The sequence below is a fragment of the Eulemur rufifrons genome, chromosome 7 (genome assembly GCF_041146395.1).
Source record: "Eulemur rufifrons isolate Redbay chromosome 7, OSU_ERuf_1, whole genome shotgun sequence".
Classification (NCBI taxonomy): Eukaryota; Metazoa; Chordata; class Mammalia; order Primates; family Lemuridae; genus Eulemur; species Eulemur rufifrons.
Genome location: NC_090989.1, coordinates 161,472,674 through 161,498,928, shown reverse-complemented (window position 1 = coordinate 161,498,928; position 26,255 = coordinate 161,472,674). Strand labels below are relative to the sequence as shown.

Genomic DNA, 26,255 nt, shown 5'->3' with positions numbered 1-26,255 from the left:
GGGGTGTCACTATGTTGCCCATCAAACCTACTTTTAAAAAAAATACTTCCAAAACTTTGCAAACTACTGCAGGTGGGTTTTTTCCCTATCAACTCAAACCACTCATTTCAGCTAAGGTTCTCTTTTTATATGTATTAATATGAAATCAAACTCATTCCTTGGATTTAAAAAAAAAAAAACAAAAAACCTAAAACTGGGTAATTTAAAATCCAGCTAGATAAAATGGTACAGTCACTTTGGAAAACAGTTTGTTAGGTCCTCAAAATGTTAAACATAAAGTTAGTATATGACCCAGCAATTCCACTCCTAGGTATATATTCAAGAGAACTAAGGCTGGGCGCGGTGGCTCACGCCTGTAATCCTAGCATTCTGGGAGGCCAAGGCAGGAAGATCGCTCGAGGTCAGGAGTTCGAGACCAGCCTGAGCAAGAGTGAGAACCGGTCTCTACTAAAAAATAGAAAGAAATGCTCTGGACAGCTAAAAATATACAGAAAAAATTAGCCGGGCATAGTGGCGCATGCCTGTAGTCCCAGCTACTTGGGAAGCTGAGGAAGGAGGATCGCTTGAGCCCAGGAGTTTGAGGTTGCTGTGAGCTAGGCTGACGCCACGGCACTCTAGCCCAGGCAACAGAGCGAGACTGTCTCAAAAAAAAAAAAAACATTATGCAAAGTAAAAGAAGGCGTCACAAAAAACCATATATTATATGATTGCACTTATACGAAACAGCCACAAAAAGCAAATCCATAGAGACAGTAAGTACAAAAAGGGGCTGAGGGGGCAGCAGAAGAATGGGGAATGGGTACTAATGGGTACAAAGTTTCTTTCTGGGGTGATGAAAATATCATAAAATTGGTGGTCATAGTTGCACAACTCTGTGAATAATGTAGTGAAAATCACTGAATTGTATATCTCAAGAAAGCTCGTTTAAAAAAGAAAAAGCCAGAAGACAAAATTCTATCTTTCCATCTCACTCTGACTTTGTAACTTTGTTCCTAGGATGTCTGGGTTAAATTAAAGGAAATGTTCTTTATTGCACAGGCAAGGGCAATTGGTTTTAGGCAACACCTAAAATTAATAGCTATCAATTAGCTAATCCATTAACCAACACATCTTCAATAAATTCTTTGTGCAGATTTGAGCCACCAGAAACTAAAATACTGGAATCAACTATAAAGCTACTACTTCCTGGTTTCCCAAACTTGCCTTGCATCACTTGGGTAATCTTCCCTCTTTAAAAAGGGAAGGGGTAGCAGAAGGCACAGGAAGCCTATCTGTTTATCCCTTACCGATCCTAAAAGAAATTCGGAACAACTGGGATCAGATGCAATAAACTTACTAGGAAGAGAATAACCAATAAAAAAAGAGATAGCTTTTTTTTTTGCATTTTTCTGCACTCTTCAGCCCTACTTATTTTAGCAACACATTTTCACTGAACTCCTTCCTAAGGAAGAAAGGAAAGATACCTAATACAGTATATTTTTTTTTTTTTTTTTTGAGACAGAGTCTCACTCTGTTGCCCAGGCTAGAGTGAGTGCCGTGGCGTCAGCCTAGCTCACAGCAACCTCAAACTCCTGAGCTCAAGGGATCCTCCTGTCTCAGCCTCCCGAGTAGCTGGGACTACAGGCATGCACCACCATGCCCGGCTAATTTTTTCTATATATATTTTTAGCTGTCCATATAATTTCTTTCTATTTTTAGTAGAGATGGGGTCTCACTCTTGCTCAGGCTGGTCTCGAACTCCTGAGCTCAAACGATCCACCCACCTCGGCCTCCCAGAGTGCTAGGATTACAGGCGTGAGCCACCACGCCCGGCCTAATACAGTATATATTAAAATATACTTTATGTCATCAGGCTTTCCATTTAACCTTGACATTAAAGCTATGATAAAGATATTATTACTTTCATTTATAAATGAGAAAAGTGAGATGCAGGCATGTTAAGTATCTTTCCAAAGGTCACACAACTAGAGAACACAGGAGCAATGACTCAAATAAGAGAATTAAAAGGGCCATTTTCCCCCATTACTTCACACCAACCTTTATGTTTCATTTATCCTTCAGTCCTCCCACAGCTCTCTTCCAAACCGAAACACAATAAAACACTAAGCAATTTGCAGAAAATGGGAAAATAGTATTTCATTTCATTAATTCCTAGGTGACAATTTAAGGACCACCAAGCTGTTTATAAATGACTTATGCTCTGTTTATAATTCCAAACAGACTGTTACTTTGGCTAGCAATTTACATATTTAATTATAGACGATTAATAAAGAAAATTGTGTTAATATTTTACAAGTCTATTTGAAATTTACAGGCCTTAACATTTCACACCAGGAAAATAAGGACAGGCAATACTTTCAAGAAAAAACATTTATCCTCACAATTTTTTCTATACTAGAACTTACTGTTGCACTGTATAAGGGAGTTGGGTTTTATTTTGATTTTTAATAAATACATTCTTAGGCAACGTGGCAACGTCAGGATTCTGATTTGGTTATTTTCAGTAATGTATGCCTGAGCAAGTCAAATAAGGAGATTATACTAGATTTATAGTAATTTTCAAATTTCAAGTTCTGATCCATTAGTGGGTTATTAGGTCAATTTAGTGGGTTGCAAATGGCATTTTTTTTTTTTAACACAAAAGAGAACAGAATAGAAATAAAGATACATGAAATATGGTCCAGTATTGTTTAGCAAAACTTTGTTGAAAAATAAAAAGAAATGTATACCTACAGTATATATAGAAATATATATGTATGTATCAACATCAATACCTCATGTTGGTAACTCCTATATAACTCTAAAACCACAACACATTTTCAAATTTAAAAAATTTTAAATTAATATCAACCCAGGTTCTTTTTATTCTGACACGTCTGTATTACCATCACAGTACTTTGGCCTCCATTTAAGCTTGAAAATATAATTTACACTAGTTGCTCATTCTTCCTCTGCTGTCAACCTGTTAATGGCTTGCTTCCAAATACCTTAGAATAAAATACAAAGTCCCTACCAATGCAGCCTATAAAGCCCTACATGATCTGGTCCCTGTTCCCTCTTTGAACTTAATCACTCCCACTCTTTTCTTCCCTCATTCCTCTCAGTCACACTAACCTCCACTCATGCCCCTGATCCCTGCGCTTGTGTATAGCTAGAGCACTAGACCATATTAGTTTAGTTCCCTGCAGAAATATTTTCATTGATATGATTTAACCTTCTGCCCTTCGCTGTTTTGAAAGACTGATATTAAAAATAATGGTTTTGCACCTCCTATAAAAAACAATTTGCCATTATTCAGTCTACACTGTACAGAAGTTATTCTATTCATTATCAGGTTAGGTTCCTAAAGGTATAAAGATGTCAACTTATTTGCAAGGGCCTGGAAATGGACTATGCTTACAGTCCCTGGGTGCATTTCCAGCAAGTAGGTATATTAGTTGATCCTTTGTCACTTTCAAACCAGAAATATCCTCCTCCTCTATGCTGATAAACCTTCTTCTATCAGGCTTTTTTTTTTTTTTTCTTCCCCCTTAAAGGAAATCAGTTTGGACCACACACACACACACACACACACACACCCCAGTTGATGCCTTAATTTTCTTTCCCAGTAGCCTAAGGAATGTCCTAGCAGCTCTTGTGTTTGCATCAGCGGCCACACATTCACTTTGATGCTGGGCAGGTGTGGAAGGAACCCTGAATTTATAAAACCCTCTGTGGCTTGTGGCCAAAGTTTAACAGCTCCACGGTCATTATTTTCAGGCTTTATTTCTTTTATCAACTCCTTGCTTTCCCCTAAATAAATCTTAACCTCCCCAAAATCAGGTATGAATGGAGATTCTTGAACTAAAAGGTTTATCCCTGTCTCAACAGTCACATGTCCTTGTCTCTTGCTGATTAATGACACAGGAACAGCATTTCACAGGTTGCATAATTTGTTCTTTGGCCTTCAGAAAATTCCTGCTATAGATTAATTCATTCCATAAACACATGCATTTTGCATCACTTTCAACTTTGCTATACTCTGTAAATACTTTTCATTTCCGCTATCACAATGCACTGCTTCTTTTCAACCCTTTAACATTGATAGGTTTTGCAATATTCAAATACCTACAGGTTAATAATATTTGAACTAAAGCTCCAGAACAAAACGCAAACATAGTAGACATGCCATAGGCCAGAGGCCATAAACTCTAAGTTCATACAGAGGAGTTTCTTTGTTTTTGTTTTTAATTTTTATTTTAGTTTTATTTTTCTTAGAGACAGAGTCTTGCTCAGGCCAGAGTGCAGTGGTGCAATCATAGCTCACTGCAACCTCAAACTCCTGGGCTCAAATGATCCTCCTACCTCATACTTCCGAGTAGTAGGGATTACAGGAGTGAGCCACTGCACCTGGCCAATACAGGGGAGTTTTTTAAACATAAATGGAGAATGGATTTGGAGTAGATGGCAGACAGTACAATATAGATTTTTAATCTGCCTGAATCACCACCTAAAATCAGAGTGACTAAGATAGCAAAACCAAAATCCCATGCACAACATTGACAACAAAAGTAGGTGAGACAGTATCCACAGCAATCTCAAAATATGAGTGGGAAAACCACCAACAGCCACATGACCTGCATGGAATCTATTCAGAATACATAGGGAAGCAAAGGGGGCATTTGAGGGACTTGAGGACAAAACCAAAATGGCCACAAGGTATTCACTAGAGAGTATAGAGGCCAGTGTAAGAAGAGAATAGGAAAGGTTACCTAATCCAATAACAAGTGAGTACAAGGTAACTTCCTAAAAAAGGCTGGAACAGTTTGAGCCATATAAACTCTTAAAACCAACCTACCAACCACAGCTACCTTCCAGGACAGGGCTCCATATTGAAGGAAAGCTGCTGGGAATGGAAATAAAATTGAGTAGTACAGGGAAAACAGAGACAAAGAAAGAAAAGGTTCAGATAAAAGTGGAGAAGGAAGCCACCATATTTTTGAACATTTTACAAAAACAACAGAAGAGGGAGCTCTGTGAATTTGAAAAGTTACCCTGAACCATAATCCCTTTTTAAAGTTCAGGGAGACTAATTTCATATAAAAATAAGCAACAGAAAAGTATCAAGGTCATATCCCATACAGTTATTTAAAAAAAAAAGAATAAAGAGCAGAATAACATCTTTGCAGATAATGAAAGACCTTGGGAACAGATCCAAATTGTAACGTTCTATTTCAAAACAAGCTAAAGGACATTAGGAAAATAATTCAAGACGTGAAGGAGCAATATAAATCAAAATTACAAAATCCTAGAAAAGGTGAAAGAACTCAAAGGAATAGAAATAGAAGGAAAAATTCATTTCAGAAGTAAATACAAACTAGAAGAATCACAAGAGTAATTAAATATAACAAATAATGCCTTAAGAGAAATAAAAGGTAAAAAGGATGAAATTTTTAAAAATCACAAAGTAATACAGAAAGTGACACCTGCAAAATGGCAGAGTAGGAAGCTCTAAGCCTCTGTCCCCCAACAGAAACACTGAAAAACAAGCAGAAACTCAGAAACTGTGAGAACTTACTTTGTTAGAGCCCCAGAAAACAGGGAAAGGTTTACAGCAACTAAGCATACACTGAATCAAAAAAAGGCAACTAAAATATGATAGGTAAGCTTTGTGGCATTACTTACCCTTGTCCCATCCCCCTCTCTAACACAAAATAGTCTTGAAAGCATCAGCCTGCATTCCCAGTGTCACACCCTGTGCTACAGTTTGGTTTGTCTGACCCCTCCAAATCTCATGTTGAAATCTGATCCTCAACTTTGAAGGTGTGGCCTAACTGGGAGGTGTCTGGGTCATGGGAGTGGATCCCTCATGAATGGCTTGGTACTGTCCTCACTCTATTAGCTCCCATAACAGCTGGTTGTTTAAAAGAGTCTGGCACCTCCTTCCCCCCCCCGCCCCCCCCTTGCTTCCTCTCTTGCCATGTGATCTGCACACACCAGCTCCCCTTCGCCTTCCAACATGAGTGGAAACTTCCTGAGGTCCTCATCAGAAGCAGATGTTGGCACCATGCTTCTTGCACAGCCTGTATAACTGTGAGGCAAACAAACCTCTTTTCTTTATAAATTATCCAGCCTCGGTTATTCCTTTATAGCAACCAAGACTGAGACAACCTGGTACCTGGTTTCAGAAGAAGCAGAGCAAACCTTATTCACAAATTATTGTGTCTGTTTCAACTTGTCTGGGAGTTACCTGAAGGACTGATACAAGGCTCTCATCTTTGTTTTGCCTAACTCAGAACTCACTCAGGCAAGAGAAGTGGCTGGCATTGCTTAATAAGTGGGATTTATCCCAGGCAGTTCAACTTTTAAAAAATTATTTTATACTATAAAAGTGCATAAATAAACCACATATATAGAAAAAAGGAAAAAACCCATACAATCATGTCAATTGATGCAGAAAAGGCATGTGATGAAATATAACATCCTTTCATGATAAAAAACACCCAGAAAGTGAGGATTAGAAGGGAACTTCCTCAACAAGATAAAGAGCATTTATGAAAAACCCACAGCTAACATAATACTCAATGGTAAAATACTGAAAGCTTTCCCCCTAACATCAAGGAGCAAGACAAGAATGTCCACTTTCACCACTGCTATTCAACACTGTACTGGAAGATCTAAAGACAAGAAAAAGAAATAAGAGGCACCCAAATTGGAAAGGACAAAATAAACTATGTCTATTCACAGATGACAAGATCATATATACGGAAAATCCCATCGAACCCACACAAAAAACTACTATACTAATAAACAAATCCAGCAAAGTTCCAGCTTACAAGATTAACATACAAAAAGCAATTATGTTTCTAAATACCAGCAATCAAGAATCCAAAAAAGAAATTAAGAAGGCAATTCCATTTCCATCTAAAAGAATAAAATACCTACGAATAAATTTAACCAAGGAGGTAAAAGACTTGTGACTTGTATGTTTTAAAACTGTAAAATATTGCTGAAAGAAATTAAAGATGATGTAAATATTAATAAATATAAAGATGTCCCTATGTTCACGAATTGGAAGATAATATTGTTATGGTGTCAATAGTACCCAAAACAATCTACAAATCCAACATAATTCCTATCAAAATTCACACATCGTTCTTTTGATTTCCTTTAGTTCTTTTGTCCCTGGTTTTCTTCAGCTCTTTGAGTATATTTTAGATAGTTACAGTCTTTGTCCAGTAAGTTCAATGTCTGGGCTTTCCCAAGAATGGTCTCTGTCAATTTTCCCCCCAGTGAATGGGCCATAATTTCCTGTTTCTTTGTATGTTTTAATTTTTTGTACGCTTATTCATTTTTTCTGAACATTTAAATATTGTAATGTGGTAACTCTGGAAGTCAGGCTCTTCTCTCTCCCCAGGGATTGCTGTTGTTACTTGACGAAGGTGGCAGTCAGCCATTTGTTTAGTGACTTTTGCACTTATTTTTTGCAAGGACTATATTCCTTGCCATATGTGATCACTAAAGTCTCGTTCTGTTATTTCTGTGGTCATCCAGTGACCTAATGGAGATTTTCTTAAATGCCTGGATCCAATAAGAAAATACATCAGAGCAGGATGTCATGGCACTACCTGTAGCCCCAGCCATATGGAAGGCTAAAGCAGGAGTATTGCTTGAGTTCCAGGAGGCTCAAGTCCAGCCTGGGTAACACAGCAAGGCCCCATCTCTTAAAAACAAAAGAAATAAAGCAAGAGAGAATGGGGGTTGGGGGGTATTCGGTCTCTTTAAACCCCCTTGCAGATTTGACACTGCTATTCCTACAACCTCCACATTGCCTCCTTTCCCTACTTAAGACTAAACACTCCCTGGTCTTTGATTCCTAACTTCTTATGAAAGTCTACTTCATTTATGAAGTTTACCTGAAGCAATTACATAGAGCCAATTTCAACTCTAAATCCATCATTAAGGCAATTTATTTATTTATTATTCATTCATTTCATTTCACAGGGTCTCACTTTGTCACCTGGGCTAGAATGCAGTGGCATCATCATAACTTACTGCAACCTCAAACTCCTGGGCTCAAGCGATCCTCCTGCCTCAGCCTCCCAAAAAGCTGGGACTACAGGCACGCACCCTCATGCCCGGCTAACTTTTCTATTTTTTGTAGAGATGGGGTCTCCCTTTTACTCAGGCTGGATTCAAACTCATGGCCTCTAGCCAATCCTCTTGCCTCAGCCTCCCAAAGTGCTAGGATTACAGGCGTGAGCCATCGCGCCCAGCCAACAAATCATTTAGTCTGTTACATTTACTTGGCACCCATCTTGGAAAGATTGCACATCCAGACCAGGTGCAGTGGCTCACACCTGTAATCCTAGCACTCTGGGAGGCTGAGGCAGGAGGATAACCTTGAGGCCAGGAGTTCGAGACCAGCCTGAGCAAAAGTGAGACCCCGTCTCTACCAAAAATAGAAAAAACTGGCTGGGAGTGGTGGCACATGCCTGTAGTCCCAGCTATTCAGGAGGCTAAGGTAGTAGGATTGCTTGAGCACAAGAATTGAGGTTGCAGTGAGCTATGATGATACCACTGCACTCTAGCCTGGAGTGACACAGCGAGACTCCATCTCAAAAAAATAATTAAAAAATAAAAGATTGCACATCCATAAGGTTGCTCATATGGAGAGCAACCCTAAAATGAGAATAAATTAAGAGAATATGAGTTAAGTACTAAAATCCTGAGAAGCTGGTGGGAAATACAGTTAGGCATAATCAGTTGCTAAGGAGGCATTTATGAGTGAGGGTGGTAATCAGAATGAAAAGGTAAGAAGAAAGAGGAGGAGGAAGAGGAACAGGTATTGCAGCAAATTTATATATAGTTCAGGCCCACAGAGGGTAACCAAAACCAAACGAAGGAACAATTGTAGAAATGCAAGATAGATAGAGTGAGCTATAAAGAGAGGGCCTTAGGTATTGGAATAAGGAGTTGGGATTTCTTGAGACAGAGGCAATATTAAAGGATTTGATGAAAATATTGTTTTAGGAAGATTATTCTAACAGCTCTGATGATCTAGCAGCTGTGTGTAGGATGAACTGCAGTGGGAGTCACTAGAAATAGGGAGACCCATGACTTGTTCACTTTTGCCACCAACAATTCAGTTGTTTCTTGGAGTACGTGAACTTAGTCTTTATATGCATGTTCAATATGAATTTATTTATTTATATTAATATAACCTTTCTGGCTTCATGACTAAGCAAAGCACCACACATGTCAGAAGGTAGAATTTTTAAACTGTGTCACCTAAGGGGAAAATAGAGTTTTATCCATACGCCATAGGAAAATGCATAGCAAAGTGGGAAAATGTTTTCACCAAATTGAAATCTCACATGTAAACTAGAATGAAACTTTCTAACATATTACCCAAAGGTCTTACAAATATTATGAATTCGCCAGGATTTTCTCTATCTTCCAAGTAATATTCCAGACACATTCATTGTATAATAAATATTTCTTGTAGGGCCAGCTCATAAGGGAAAGAGGAGAAAGAAAAAGTATTTTTATTTCTCCATATAGGAACAGAGATAAGTTTATGAAGGACAGAAAAAGGTAGGAAGGAGAAATTTTTAAAAATACAATCAGAACATTTTACATACAAAACACAGCTAGAATTATATCTTTCTTAAATGCTTCCAAACTGTGACAATTCTTCACTGCAAATTCAGAATAAAGTAAATTAGATTTCTGAATCTCAGCGAGATGTGAAATAAATAGATCATCAGAACATTACAGTTCTGAGAGATGAGGCTACTAAAAGCCTACATCAAATTCTAATTTGGCAACGATTAACCTATTTCTTACACCCCAAAACTGACAGGCTAACAAGCAAATTCTGATTATTTTTCCCTCTCATAGTATGTTAATCACAGCAAGAAGCATTTGAGTTTGTCTTTGAGGCTCCTACTTAAATAACTGATACTAAAGAACAGATAGTGACCCCAAACTCAATCTTTTAGACTTCAAGAGGTCTTTAATTACTTCAAAGGATATAAAAAATTTTAATTCCAATATTTAAAATAATTACATATTATACAAATGCCATGAATTTTAGCATATTAGGAACAGAACAAGTGGACATTATGTTTTAAAAATGCAATACTCTGACTACACTTTATTTTCCTCACAAAATGTTAGTTTAAACCATCCTGAGATCAGCTGAAACAACAAAATAGTTGTACCACCACTCTTTATTTCTGGTAGTTAAAAAACCTCATCCATATAATAATAGCCTTGTTTGCCACAAAAGGAAATCATTGGGATCACATTTGTGGGAAATAAAGAACAAGGTCACTATGTTTAAAGCCTTACATACTATTTAATAATACACACAATGGGCTCAATCTAAAGATAGTTGATATTGATCTATACAGTCACTAAGAGGTAGGAGAGAGCAGGAGAAACTAAAAGAAAAAATTTCCATTAAAGATTGGCAAAATTGTCAAAACTAAAGAATATAGATCTTACTGAGGAAAAAGAACTATGCACACACAAAACAATTTGGCAAACAAACAGTGGAAATATTAAAAGATGCAAATAGTACATCTGTACATAAAAGAACATTCATAGTTTTTAAAAATGTGTTATAAGGTAATGAAGACAATCACGACAGGCTTTTCATTCTTTAGGCACAGCCAGTCAAGGTGGCATATAATTTTTTTTTTTTTTTTGAGACAGAGTCTCACTGTGTTGCCCAGGCTAGAGTGCTGTGGCATCAGCCTAGCTCACAGCAACTTCAAACTCCTGGGCTCCAGCAATCCTCCTGCCTCAGCCTCCCGAGTAGTTACAGGCATGAGCCACCATGCCAAGCTAATTGTTTCTATATGTATTTTTAGCTGTCCATATAATTTCTTTCTATTTTTAGTAGAGACTGGGTCTCACTCTTGCTCAGGCTGGCCTCGAACTCCTGAGCTCAAACGATCCACCTGCCTCAGCCTCCCAGAGTGCTAGGATTACAGTCGTGAGCCACCGCGCCCGGTCAAGTTGGCATATAATTTTAATGTTTAAAACACCTTGGTCTTTACTCATGTCTCTCCACTTTTAGTGGTAGTTAATTCTTCTAGAGATTTGTCTCCCCAAGGCTTTTACAATTTATACACAATCACCCTATCTAACCTGATCTTCCACTCTTCCTAAAAGTACCATCTATTCTATCCTTGCTTGCCTATCATTAATAGTATAATAGTTCCCTACACAAGCCCCAGCCTCTGTGTTTGCTTATGCTGCTCTTAGGCCTGAAAAGCCCTTGCTCCCACCCACCCACACTCTCTACCTGTTAAGAGGCTCCTCTTGTTTAAACATCTTAACAAACAAGATTTCTCTCTCAGATAACATTTCTCACTGAATAAACACTTTCCCTCAACTAAATCAGAAATTCAGGCTTTGTTCCAAGGTAAGCAGCTAACTCCCAAATCTCTATTTCAAACCATACTTTAAACAGTACTATAATCCCATCTTTCCCAATCTGTAATGTTCATTTCCTGTCAGAAAGTTCCAATAGGCACAAGTCATAAATGATTTTTTTAAATGTAGAAGCAACAAATGAAATAATTCACACTCTAGAATGGAAGCTACGAAATTCTGATTTAATGTAAGATAGGCCAAACTGTATTGCATCCAAATGGCAACATCCTGTGAGAGGCAAAACATAAATTAAAGGTTTGAATTCAAGCACCATGATCACCTCATTTACTGTGTGACCATGATCAAGTTACTTAACCTCTCTGAGCCTCCTTTTTGTTAACTGAGGATAATATCACTACCTACTTCAGTGTCTGTTGTAAAGGTAAAATTATCTAAAACATGTAAAGCATTTAGCACAGTATTTGTACACAGTAACTTTTAAATAAATGGTAGCTATTACTAAATTCATGGAATAGATATAAATATGTAATCACTTTGACTTTCCTCAGTCAGGGAACTGATTCAAAGCTTTCCTTTACTGGTTAACGTTCTTAAAAATAAAGTTCTTTGCCCGTTAATTACTTAAACAGCTAATACACATATAAATAGAACAATAACAGTTGAACTCTAACATATACAGGTGCTAAAAATAGTATGCCACTGCCCCCATTATCCATGAATATTATCATACATAACGACAACCTGGGAATAGAAGGAAAGCAGCTAAGACTCTGCCTCTCAGCATGGACTGAAAACCAATTATAAAAAATATTTAACACTGTGATATGGATCAGGGAATTCCTAAGTGAAGTCATCATATAGCAAAAGAAAATTACTAGTCAGCTCCTATACATATGCAAATATGCTTAGATTAGCAATCTATAGCTGTTCAATTAACGGTGTGAACCAGTTTATGAATAAATTAAGCCAAACAGAATTAGCAGATGTCATAATTCCATTTCTAAACAAGGGCCCTACTGGCCCAGAAACCCAGTCAAGACATAGAATAATGCTCACCGAAGGACATAATTCACTCTGTTCAAAACTCAAAATGCTACTTGGGACAACGTATAAACTATTAGGGCAGGGGTGGGGGTTTTTCCATTACAACCATCCTACACTATCTGAATTTTCCACTTAAAAAAAAAAAAAAGGCATGTATCCATGTATTGGAAGGGGCAAGTAGGCAGCTGACTCTCAAGAGACCTAAAAGCTCAGAAAGATGGGCAGTTAACAAAATGACCAATATATAAGTTTGGCAACGATTAAGACTAGTAGGATGATGGCATTTCAGACAGAAGTCTCCATCCTCCTCATTTGCTGGCAAATTAATAAAACTCACTTCTCTTTCCTTTTCCTTCTCCTCAAACCACTTGTCCTCATTCTTCTGATGCCGCCTCAGGGACAAGTGCAAGCTTTCAGTAACAGATTTTGGAATCCCTGGGTGGGGCCATCGGTTTCCCAGTAGAATGGCACCCTGTGAATGCTGGAAGAGGCAGAGAGCAGCTCTGGATCAAGCCATGGGCAGGAACATCATCTTTTTGGGTAAGAAAGAAAGGGATTCTCCCAACAGCTGCTGGGGGCCTTTTAGCTCCAGGGGAGTCCTGTCTCTTTCTCTGCAAATGGACGCAGCTCCGACCAACCTGAATTGAGTTGAGGAGAAGGAAACAGATTCATGAAGTGTCGTGACAGCCATGGCCATTTGTAAGAAAAGTTCCCCAAGATGCTGAGACCCTGTTTCCACTCATATGGGGAGTTTTCAGACCTCCCTGTTGGATTTGTTCTGAGGTGCTGCTTTGGGATGGGAAATCAAGAGGTTAAGTGGAACTTGAGAACCTGGTTTGGATTGAGCTATTAGCAGTTCCCAGGGAACCTGGGGGTGGGGGGATTGGGAAATGTTGAAATTGGTTCTCACTTTGTCCCCTTTGGATTAGGATAATTGGGTTCTTGTTTGTGGTTCCTATTTGGTCAGCCTCGGCATTTTGTGTTGGAGATTCCCTGTATTGTCTGTGTTTATACAGTTTTGTTGCAACATAGAAAAGTTTCATCTAAAAATCCCTTGGGGCCGGGCGCGGTGGCTCACGTCTGTAATCCTAGCACTCTGGGAGGCCGAGGTGGGCGGATCGTTTGAGCTCAGGAGTTCGAGACCAGCCTGAGCAAGAGCGAGACCCCACCTCTACTAAAAATAGAAAGAAATTATATGGACAGCTAAAAAAATATATATAGAAAAAAAAAAAATTAGCCGGGCATGGTGGCGCATGCCTGTAGTCCCAGCTACTCGGGAGGCTGAGACAGGAGGATCGCTTGAGCTCAGGAGTTTGAGGTTGCTGTGAGCTAGGCTGACGCCACGGCACTCACTCTAGCCTGGGCAACAGAGTGAGACTCTGTCTCAAAAAAAAATAAAAAAATAAAAAAAAAATAAAAATCCCTTGGGAAAAATTTTGGCTGAATGGTCCACTTTATACCTACAAACCTATGTGTAAGAAGAATGGTGTTATTGTAACCCAGTATACATGCTGGAGTGTGAAGAGAAGTGGCTATTAAATGAAACCTTGAATTATACTGTCCTAAAATTGGAATTATTTTGTCAAAGGTCAGGTAAATGACGAGATCCCATATATATTGGGTATAAGATGTCCAATTTCCCTGTTTGAGTAAAAAAAAAAAAAAAGATTAAGACTAGTTGATAACTGGCTCTGGCAAGACTGTGAAGAAAACGGCATTCTCATACCAGTCATCCCTTGGTATCCCCATGGGGGATTGGTTCCAAGACCTTCCTGCATATACTAAAATCCACATATGTTCAAGTCCCTTATATAAAACAGTATGGTAGTTGCATATAACCTATACACATTCTCCCATATACTATAAATCATCTCTAGGTAACTTATAATCCCTAATATAATAAATACTAGGTAAATCATTGTTATAATGTATTGTTTAGGGAATAGTGACAGGAAAAAAATTCTGTACATGTCCAGTACAGACCCAACCATCCTTTTTTTCTTCCAAATATTTTTGATCCATAGTTGGCTAAATCCATGGATACAGGGAGCCCACTGTGCTAGACATGGGTGTGTAAACTGATAATTTTTTGGAAAATGATTCAGCAATATAAGTATGTTCACAGAAGCAAGATTAATAAAACCAGAAACAACTCTAATGCTCATCCAAACCATAACATGATCATCTGATAAAATATATTAAAATAATACATTCATCAAAAATAATGAGAAAGAGTTATAGGCACTGAAATTAAAATATATCCAAGATACAGTGATCACTTTTTGTTAAAATGATATATGCTACATCCTTAGAAAACAAAAATCTGAAAGAATGTGTACAAAGTATTTATCGTCCTTATCTTCACAAAAAGAAATCTTAAAGAGTTAAACTTTTAAATTAAGAAATATATAAAACTTTATTCAATAAGCCTAACAAATCTTTAATTCCATAATATGGCCATTTAGGAAAAGAGTGGAAGGAAGATGAAAAAGGAAAATAAAAAAAAAAAAAAAAAAAAAAAACCCCAGGGAGACAAATGTAACTACACAATGAGAGAATAAGAGAATAGCACACAAAAACAGAATTTGCCAGAGAGAAAAGAGGTAAACATCAAAGGAGGTCAAAGAGGAAAGAAGTTCAATAAATTCAAAATGGTTAGTAAACTAGTCATCACCTTGTGTACATGAAGAACAGACATCTGAGGTAAAATCACTGATTTCTGAAATGTACTCAGGAGTTCACAGCTCAATTGTTCTTTCTTTTGTTCAGATTACAGGACCCAGTTCTAATTGGAACAGCTTCAGCAATCCACCAGAGATTTTTTTACATGGGGGTAACCGTGGTCTTCCAGATCCCTGCCCTTAAAATCAAATAAGGTTGTAAAACTGAAAAAGTATAATATTAACCTTTTACACAATATAGCACAGACAAAAAAATGATATTTATACTGCACAAGATTTCCTGACAGATTGGATGTACAATATGAAGGAAAGGGGTCAAGAATGATGCCAAAATTTTCAACCCAAGCAACTTAGAAGGATGTAGTTGCCTCTATGTGAATTGAGAGGGCTAAAGGTGGGAAGTTTTTGTTTTTTTTTTTTAATTGGGATGGGGGGAGGTGACAGGAGTTCATTTTTGGACATATTAAATTTGAGGGGTCTGTTGGACATCAGATGGAAATGTCAAAAAGGACACCACTCCTTCTCAAACTTTTCCAAACAATTGAAGACGAGAGAAAACATCCTAACTCATTCTATGAAGCCAGTACTACCCTGATACCAAAGACAGACAAAGACACTACAAGAAAACTACAGAACATTATGAAAATTGATTCAAAAATCCTCAACAAAATACTAGCAAACCAAATTCATCAGTATATTTAACAGAATTATACACTTTGACCAAGTGAGATTTATTTTTGGAATGCAAGGATGGTCCAACATACAAAAACTGAGAAATGTAACACACCATATTAACAGAATAAAGGAAAAACACCACATGATCATCTCATCTGATGCAGATAAAGCTTTTGACAAAATTCAACATCCTTTCATGATTTAAAAAAACACTCAACAAAATGGGAATAGAAGGAAACCACCTCAATGTAGTAAAAGCCATGTATGAAAAACCCACAATGAACATCATACCCAAGGGTTAAAAACTAAAAGCTTTTCCTCTAAGATCATGAACAAGGCAAGGATGCCTACTTTCACCACTTCTATTCAACATAGTACTAGAAGTTCTCACCAGAGCAATCAGACAAGAAAAAGAAATATAAAGCATCCAAATTGGACAGGAAGAAGTAAAATTATCTCTGTTCATTGATGATATGATCTTATATGCAGAAAACCCTAGAGTCCACAAAAAACTGTTAAAACTAATAAGTGAATTCAGCAAAATAGCAGGATACAAAGTCAACACACAAATGGTGCTGGGAAAACTGGATATCCACAATCAAAAGAACGAAGTTGGATCCTCACCTAACACCATATACAAAAATTAACTCAAAATGGATCAATAACCTAAAAGTAAGACCTGAAAGTACAAAACTCTTCGAAGGAAACATACAGCAAAAGCTTCAAGACATTGGATTTTGCAGGGATTTCTTGGATATGACACCAAAGGCAAAGGCAACAAAAGAAAATATGGACAAAGTGGACTTCATGAAAATTAAAAACTTTGTGCATCAAAAGATACTATCAACAAAGTAAAAAGACAGCCCACAGAATGAGAGAAAATATTTACAAATCATAAATATGATAAGGGATTGACATCCAGAATATATAGAGAACTCCTAAAATTGAACAACAACAAAGAACCCAATTCAAAAATAGGCAGAGGACTTAAACAGACATTTACCCAAAGAAGATAGAAGATTATCAATAAGTACATGAAAAGATGCTCAACATCACTAATCATCAGAGAAGTGGAAATAAAAACTATAATGAGATAACCTCTCATATCCAGTAAGATAGCTACCATCAAAAAAAGCAGAAAATAAGTGTTGATGAGGATATGGAGAAATCCCACCAATGCACTATTGATGGGAATGTAAAATGGTATATCCACTATGGGAAACAGTATGGTGGTTCCTCAAAAAATTAAAAATATAATTACCAGCCAGGCATGGTAGCTCATACCTGTAATCCCAGCACTTTGGGAGGGTGAAAAAAGGATGATCACTTGAGGCCAGGAGTTTGAGACTAATAGCTTGGGCAGCACAGCAAGACCCCATCTCTACAAAAAATTTAAAAATTAGCTGGGTGTGGTGTCACGTGCCTATAGTCCTAGCTGTGCTGGAGGCTGAGGCGGGGGTTGGCGGGGGGGTGGGGATCACGTGAACCCAGGAGTTTGCGGTTACATGGAGTTATGATCATGCCAAAGCATTGCAGCTGGGGCAACAGAGCAAAAAAGAAAAACAAAACAGAATTACCATATGACCCAGCAATTCTACTTCTAGGTATATACTCAAAAGCAGGGTCTCAAAGAGCTATTTGTATACTCAGGTTCATAGCAGCATTATTCACAATAGCTTAAACATGGAAGCAACCCACGTGTCTATTGACAGATGAACGTATAAACAAAATATGGCATAAAAAACATACATGCAATGGAATACTATTCAGGCTTAAAAAGGAGAGAAATTTGGATATATGTTACAACATGAATGAATCTTGAGGACATTATAGTGAGTAAAATAAGCCAGTCACAAAAAGTCAAAATACTGCCCAATTTTACTTATCTCAGGTAGAGTAGTCCAAAATCATAAGAGACAGAGAGTACAATGGTGGCTGCCAGGGGTTGAGGGGGAGGAGTACATGAAGAGTTATTATTTAATAGATATAAAGTTTCAGTTTTGAAAGATGAAAAGAGTTATGGAGATGGATGGTGGTGATGGTTGCACAACATTATTAATGTATATAATACCACTAAACTGTATATTCAAAAATGGTAAATTTTATATTATATTTATTTTACCACAATAAAAAAAAAAAATTTTTTTTTTTTTTTTTTTTGGAGACAGAGTCTCACTCTGTTGCCCTGGCTAGAGTGCCGTGGCATCAGCCTAGCTCACAGCAACCTCAAACTCCTGAGCTTAAGCACTCCTTCTGCCTCAGCCTCCCGAGTAGCTGGGACTACAGGCATGTGCCACCATGCCCGGCTCATTTTTCTATATATATATTTTTAGTTGTCCATATAATTTCTTTTTCTTTTTAGTAGAGATGGGGTCTCGCTCTTGCTCAGGCTGGTCTCGAACTCCTGACCTCGAGCGATCCTCCCTCCTCGGCCTCCCAGAGTGCTAGGACTACAGGCATGAGCCACTGCACCGGGCAATAAAAAAATTTTTAAAGATAGCTGGATATATGAGCCTAGAGTTTAGAGGAAGAAGTCTGAGATCACCAAGGGAGCAAGAGGTCCAAGGACAGAGCCTTGGAATAGTTCAAAGTTCAGAGGTCAGAGAGATGAAAAACAGGCAAAAGAAATTGAAAAGAATGGCCACTGAGGTATGAAGAGAATCAAGAGAAAGTGATTTGTCCTGGAAGCCATGTGAATGATGTTTTCCAAGAATGTGGGAGAGATCAACTGTCAAATGATGCTGATAGATCAAATAAGGTAAGAAACAAGAAGTGACCACTGAAATAGCAACCTAAAAGCCACTGATGACCTTGACAAGAACAGTGCACACGTAGTAGAGGATGAAAGCCTGATGAAAATGATTCAAGAGAAAATGGACAGAGAGGAATGAGAGGCCACATATATAGAGACAAATCTTTTAAGGAGCTTTGCTCTAAAGGGAAGCAAAGAAATAAGCAGTAACTAGAAGAAAAAGTGGGGTCAAGAGAATTTTTTTAATAAGAGAAAAATTACACTGTTTTATATATTAACGAGAATGATGCAGTAGAAAGGAAGGGTACTTGGCCCAACCCTGAGAAGGCTTCCCGAAGGAGCTGCCCCATGGTGAGTCATGAAGGCTGAGTAAGAGTGAGTCAGGGTAAGTGTGGAGGGGATTGAAACAGCTCAAGCAAACAGAGGTAAGAAACAACATAGTGTGTGGGGCTGAAAGGGAGTCAGGAGGGCTAGGATGTGAAGTACAAGGCCGAGGATGACAGAAGATGAGGCTAGAGAGGTAAGCAGTCATCAAGCTTTTTAAAACATATCAAGCATCCTAGCACTCTGGGAGGCCGAGGTGGGCGGATCGTTTGAGCTCAGGAGTTGGAGACCAGCCTGAGCAAGAGCGAGACCCCATCTCTACTAAAAATAGAAAGAAATGATATGGACAGCTAAAAATATATATAGAAAAAATTAGCCGGGCATGGTGGTGCATGCCTGTAGTCCCAGCTACTCGGGAGGCTGAGGCAGGAGGATCCCTTGAGCTCAGGAGTTTGAGGTTGCTGTGAGCTAGGCTGACGCCACGGTACTCACTCTAGCCTGGGCAACAAAGTGAGACTCTGTCTCAAAAAAATAAATAAATAAATAAATAAATAAAACATATCAAGCAGTATAACCTCTATCACTGAGATGATAGGGACTTGCCACTATCAGGTTTAGTCAGGAAAGTATGGAGATCAAACTGTTATTTCATTCAGGGAAGCAATGGCTTGAGGGGTACTAGACTGAAGGCTTAGAGAACCGTTAAGAGGCTGCTGAAATAAAGAAATAATAAGGTCCTAAACTAGGATAGTGTTAGAAGTAGTATAGGGGCTTAGTGACAGATCCTATGTGCTTAGTATTAAAGGCAGTTTCTGGCTTGGGCTACTGGGTAGATAATGCCATTATGTGTGTTTAGAAATACTAGATGGGGGTGGGTAGTAAATGAATCATTTCAGTTTGGGATATGTTGCTTTTGGATTCTCCACAGGACATCCAGTGAATAAAGGTACGCAGACAGGTAGAAAAGTCAGATCTCAGGGCTCAATATATTTGAAAAGCATCAGCATTTGAATGGCCATTAAAATTACTGCGATAGATCAGATGATCCAAAAATAACACTTATAAGGAAAACAATGGCTGAACTTTTAAGAATACTAATATTTGAGGAAAAACTGGTAGAGAAAATGCTTGAAGAAATTTCAAATAGAATAGTCAGAAAGGTACAAGGAAAAGTTACATCCAAGAGGCCGAGAAGCGATAGTGACTTGAATAAGCTGACAGAGATCAAAAAAAGTCACATCGCATAATAGCCTGGACTCTCTAATTCTGTTGTATTAACTTCTCAAAAATTAGTAGAGTCTATAGGGACATCTCTTCCTGAGGTCCTAAAGTAGTCAAGTCAATATGAATGGAAAAGACAAAAGGGACCAAACACAGATGTGCCACTCACTACCTATAGGAGAAGATGATTTACAATTATAGCAGATTTAAAGAAAATTAGTACTATAGTAAATTGATAATATATTTTAATAAACCAAAAATTGTCAAGCATGATAAAATGAATAGAAAAATTTTTACTTTTTATCATTCCTGACCTCTTGATAGTCACACTTTACCCCCTCACCTATGACTTCATGTAAACTCAACTATTGACAGTATAAAAATCTTATAGCCCTATTTAATGAGGAAAACTATTTAAGCATGGATGATGCAGTAACCTATAATGCCAGAAATTAAGCAAACATATTACAGATACAGTAAAAATTTATCAGAAATGGAAATAATCTTTGATGTTAGAAGAACACAAGATACAGGGGGAAACGAATAGAGCAAGGATCAATTTCCATTTCTTACTTTTAGCTCTATTTTATCACGTTGTGGCAGATAATTTGTCAAACTAAAAATCACTTACTCTTAGATGATTGTACTATATATACTCTACTGACTGGGAGTGACTCACAAGTGTTTTGTCCCACCCATACAGACAAACTCCACAAAGAACTTTTTAAAAAGTCAACAGGAAGCATATTTTCAGATGAGTGCCTAAAGCAAAATCAGTAAAGAGTAGAAAGGACATGACAGAATTATTTACTTGAAATGAAAAAGTTAATAGCATTTTCTTGGAGTGGGGTGGGGAAAACTCCCAAGATGTGAGTCATTGTATTAAAGAACAACTGGATCCAGGATTTAGCCAGGGCTAGAAAAGCAGGATTCAGATCACAGCAGAGAAAACATGCAGCACTCTGGGCCAGAAGGAAAAAAGCCATGTTGGGTTAGTGCCTCTAGAGTTTGAGTGAGTCACAGAGAGAAAAGAGTAGAGGAAGGCAGGACCAGACTCCAAATTCGGCATACGGGAAAATCTAAACCTGTTTTATCTTTTGGTTTATTCCTTCCCTAATTAATTCACTACTAAAACATCATAACTACATTCAAGGAAACTAAAATGAAAGTTACTTCAGAATTTTACTACAAGGGTCTAAATGGCTTTGCCACAAAGCTTTGTACATGGAATAGACCAACAAAGTTCATGTCACTATTATAGCCTTTCTAGCACTAGAGATTTTGATTTTGCTAATTCAACAACCAACTTATAAAATATTTATTAAGGTTATTAAGTAGGAAATGTCCAATTTCCTTAAGTACTAAGTTTGACACTTGATATCTCTGACATTTCACTTTGACACTTCTTGTTTTATTTTTATTGTGAAGGTACATCCTCAGTCTTTCAAATGCATGTTCTGGCTTGTGATTACATTTCAAAAAAATTTTTAGAGCAATTTTTGTGAAATCATGGATAAATCAAAAATCAGTGTTATTTTCGAATATGAGTTCCCTCATGGAACCAATACAGCACAGACAGCTAGAAATATCAACGAAATGTTTGGAAAGGATATGGCTAATGAACGCACAGTACATAGATGGTTTGAGAAGTTCCCTTCTGTGATTTTAATCTTGAAAATGAGCCACGTGGGTAACCTGAGACCAAAGTGGATAATGAGGAGCTGAAAGCTGTAGTGGAAATGAATCCATCTCAACCTACGCATGAATTAGCAGCAAAGTTTGACATTATTATTCCAACAATATTGGACCATTTGAAACAAATCGGCAAGGTAAAGAAGCTGGATAGATGGGTTCCGCATAATTTAAATGAGTGTCAGAAGAGAAATAGTCTCAAAGCTTGCCTTTCTTTGCTGTCATGACATAAAGGTGAATGATTTCTACACTGTATTGTTACGTATGATGAAAAATGGATTCTTTCGGACAATTTCAAGCGTTTAGCACAATGGTTGGATGAAAGATAAAGTGCCGAAACACAGTCCAAAACCAAATATTCATCAAAAAAAGCTAATGGTGTCTGTTTTGTGGTCCAGCACTGGTATTATCCACTACAGCTTCATGAAATCTGGTCAATCCATTACAGTAGATGTCTACTGCAACCAGCTGGACGAAATGATGGGGATGCTTGTGATTAAGCAGCCAAGACTGGTCAATAGAGACAGGCCAATCCTCTTGTAAGACCACATGTCCCAAAAAACAACACTGCTCAAACTACAGAAGCTGCACTTGGAAACTCTCTGTCATCCACTGTATTCACCAGACCTTGCACCAAATGACTATCACTTCTTCCAGACTTTGGACCACTTCTTGTAAGGAAAAATATTCATTTCTCAACAAGCTGTGGAAAACACCTTTCATGATTTCATCACCACTCGCTCTCCAGGCTTCTTCGCTGCTGGCGTAAGCAAGCTACCGTTAAGATGGCAAAACTGTGTTGATAGCTTAGGCATATACTTTGATTAACTGTACTGCTTCTTGTTTGAGACATAATAAACTAAACTTTTGATTCAAAATCAGACATTTCATATTTAATGAACTAATATATTAGAAAAGGCATATTATGTGTTTTATACATATTCATTTTTCTGTCATAATGAATACAATCATGTCCCATTTCCATTTTTGTCATTTTTCTTGGAATCAAAGTTTTCAATGTTTGTTTGTTTATAATTCAGGATATTGTGGGGGTACAAACATTTTGGTTACACGTAATGCGTTTGCCTTGCCCAAGCCAGGGCTACAGGCGTGTCCTTCCCCCATACAGTGCACTCCACTTCCATTAGTTGTGGATTTACCACCCTCCACCCTGGCTTCAATGTTTACTTAGATGGTCATTGATTTTATTTGCCTTCATTTGGTTTAGGCTCTATTAGTTGCTCTTCTACCAATAAATTTTGAAGTGGTTTCCATTAGACACAGTCACACTGTATGTTTTAGAACTTTTCATTTGCCTGCTCCAATCATTGCACTTTAACTTTCTTACCTTATTTTAACTGTATATTTCTTCTCAAGTATAGTGCTGTCATCAATTCTTTAAAGAAAACATTTCTTGTGGTTAAGTAATTATATAAAATTTAATGGGTTCCAGGCAATTCTACTCCTAGACATCTACACAAAGAATTGTACAAAAATGTTCCTGGCAGCATTGTTTAACAATAACCAAAAATTAGAAGCAGTCCAAATGTCTATCAAACACTGAATTAAAATATGGGACATCAGCAATAAAAATGAATTAACTATTGATACATTCTACAATGTGGATGAACCTCAGAAACAATGCTATATGAAAGAAGACATACATGAAGATTACGTATTATATGACATTGATTATTTGAACTTTCTAGAATATGCAAATCTACAGAAACAGAAAGTAAAACAGGCCAGGTGCGGTGGCTCATGCCTGTAATCCTAGTACTCTGGGAGGCCGAGGCGGGTGGATCGCTCAAGGTCAGGAGTTTGAGACCAGCCTGAGCAAGAGCGAGACCCCGTCTCTACTAAAAATAGAAAGAAATTATATGGACAACTAAAAACATATAGAAAAAATTAGCCGTGCATGGTGGCACATGCCTGTAGTCCCAGCTACTTGGGAGGCTGAGGCAGGATTGCTTGAGCCCAGGAGTTTGAGGTTGCTGTGAGCTAGGTTGATGCCATGGCACTCTAGCCTGGGCAACACAGTGAGACTCTGTCTCAAAAAAAAAAAAAAAAAGAAAGAAAGTAAACCAGTGGTTGCCCGAGGTTAGGCTGTAGGAACGAAGATTGACTGCAAATGGATATAGTGAACTTTTGGAGGTGATAGAAATGTTTTACAGCTAGATTATAGTAATGGTTGTAAAACTATATAGAATTACTAAAAATCATTGACTTCAAGCACTAAATTTACTTTATAATGGGTGACTTTTATATGCTGTAATTGTACCTCAATAAAACTGGTTTTAAAAAGCCAATGAACAGAGGAAAGATAGAAAGAATACATATATATACATACACACATATTTTAAATAACCTTGAAATATTAAAACTTAAGGGATTCAATTTTTTACTGATAAAAGTAGCAAAAAGTATTTTAAGTAATAAGTATCCAGTGCTTCCAAGAGTGCCATTAAGAGAAACTTTTTACAAGTCAGCATTCATGGGAATGTAAATTGGTACAAACTGTCTGGAAAGCAGTTTAGCAAGGTATACCAAGGGAGCATTAAAAATGTACCCTTTGATATACTTCTGAGAATTCAGCCTAAAGAAATAATAAAAAATATGAATAAAGATCTGGGTATTTAGATATTCAGCAAAGCACTACTATGTACAACAGTTTTTGAAAAACAAAAAAGATGGTAGATACTCAACTGTGTAAGAATGGATAAAATTATAGCCCACCCATGAATAGTATGCATGCTTAAAAAAGGGTCTACTGCCCAATGTAGAGTATGACATCATTGCCACTACTATTACCTGCACTGGAGAAGAAAATGTGTACCTCCTTTTCACTCTGTGTGCTGGGCTCATCCAGAAGCCAGCTAGGAGAGTGCTGGTGGCATCCTATAATTTTGCAAATGATGCAAATTTGATATTAAGAAATGTGACCTTCATTGGTTGGTAAAAGGCTCTCCTGTCACAATAGTGCTAACCAATGAAGACAGATTCAAATACTACAGGATGGTACAAACTGTTTGCCAAATGGAATTAAAGGCAGATCAGTTGTATAAACAAAATTATTTGCATTTCTGTCACTTGTGTGATGTCAGGAGATTTGGCAGGGGGAGGGGGCAGTGCGACTGGAATAAATCCCACAAATCATCTCATCACAGACTACTGGGCTCATGGCTTTAGCTTTACTCATGGACTTTCTGTCCCAGAAATTCTTGTAGAGCTTACAGGACAAAGAGGAGGTTGTGCTAAAGGAAAAGTAGGATCAATACAAGTGTATGCCAAGAACTTCTACAGAGGCAATGGCATCTGGAGGTCAGGTCCCCTGGCAGCTGGTATTGGTATGGCCTATGCGAATAATAGAAAAGAAGAGATTCGACTGACTTACATTTGAAGCCTACAACATAGCAGCTTTGTGGAAATTACCTCATATTTTCACCTATGAGAATAAAACTAATATGGAATAAGAATATATGCTAAGAGAGCAACAGCCAGCACTGATTACTATAAGGGAGGTGATTTTTGTTCCTGGGCTAAGGGCAGATAGAATGGATGTTCTATATGTCACAGAGGCAACAAAGTTTGCCTATTTTAGATCTGGAAAGAGGACCATACTGATGGAACTGCAAACTTCCCATTATCAAGGACACAGGATGAGTGATCCTGGAGTCAGTCATACACAAGAAGAAATTTAAGGCCGGGCGTGGTGGCTCACGCCTGTAATCCTAGCACTCTGGGAGGCCGAGGCGGGTGGATCGCTCAAGGTCAGGAGTTCAAGACCAGCCTGAGCAAGGGTGAGACCCCGTCTCTACTAAAAAATAGAAAGAAATTATATGGACAACTAAAATATATATATATATACAAAAAATTAGCCGGGCATGGTGGCGCATGCCTGTAGTCCCAGCTACTCGGGAGGCTGAGGCAGTAGGATCGCTTAAGTCCAGGAGTTTGAGGTTGCTGTGAGCTAGGCTGACGCCACGGCACTCATTCTAGCCTGGGCAACAAAGCGAGACTCTGTCTCCAAAAAAAAAAAAAGAAATTTAAGTAAGAAGAGTGACCCACTACTATGCTTCTCAAAGATAGAATGGTAAACAACAATCTTGCCAGTGTTGAAGAATTAAAGGAAACTGATGATGAGGAAAGAAATTGAGAATGTGGCCTAGTTTGCCACAGCTGATCCTGAACAACCGTTGGAAGAATTAGGCCATCACATCTACCACATTTTGAAGTCTGTGGTGCAAGTCAGTGGATCAAGTTTAAGTAGATCATTTTGAAGGAGGCTGTAAATTTATTATTATGCCTTCAATGGACCATTCATGGTCAACCTCAACAAACTTTGTATTCTTAAATTTGTTAAGAAAAAACGCATAAACCAAACCAAAAAAAAAAAAAAAAAAAAAAGCTGTGAACATATTTATGCTATATTATAAAATTAAGCTTAAAAAGTTAGAAAAGGCCGGGCGCGGTGGCTC

At 37.8% G+C, this 26,255-nt stretch overlaps 1 protein-coding gene and 1 pseudogene across 23 annotated transcripts in view; one reads left to right on the top strand and one right to left on the bottom strand.

Annotated features, from left to right (window-relative positions):
- The window catches only part of SLMAP (sarcolemma associated protein), a 145,498-nt gene that overhangs the window by 85,072 nt on the left and 34,171 nt on the right, over nucleotides 1–26,255 (bottom strand). The window lies entirely within an intron of this gene.
- On the top strand, nucleotides 21,595–26,047 carry LOC138387804 (pyruvate dehydrogenase E1 component subunit alpha, somatic form, mitochondrial-like; annotated as a pseudogene).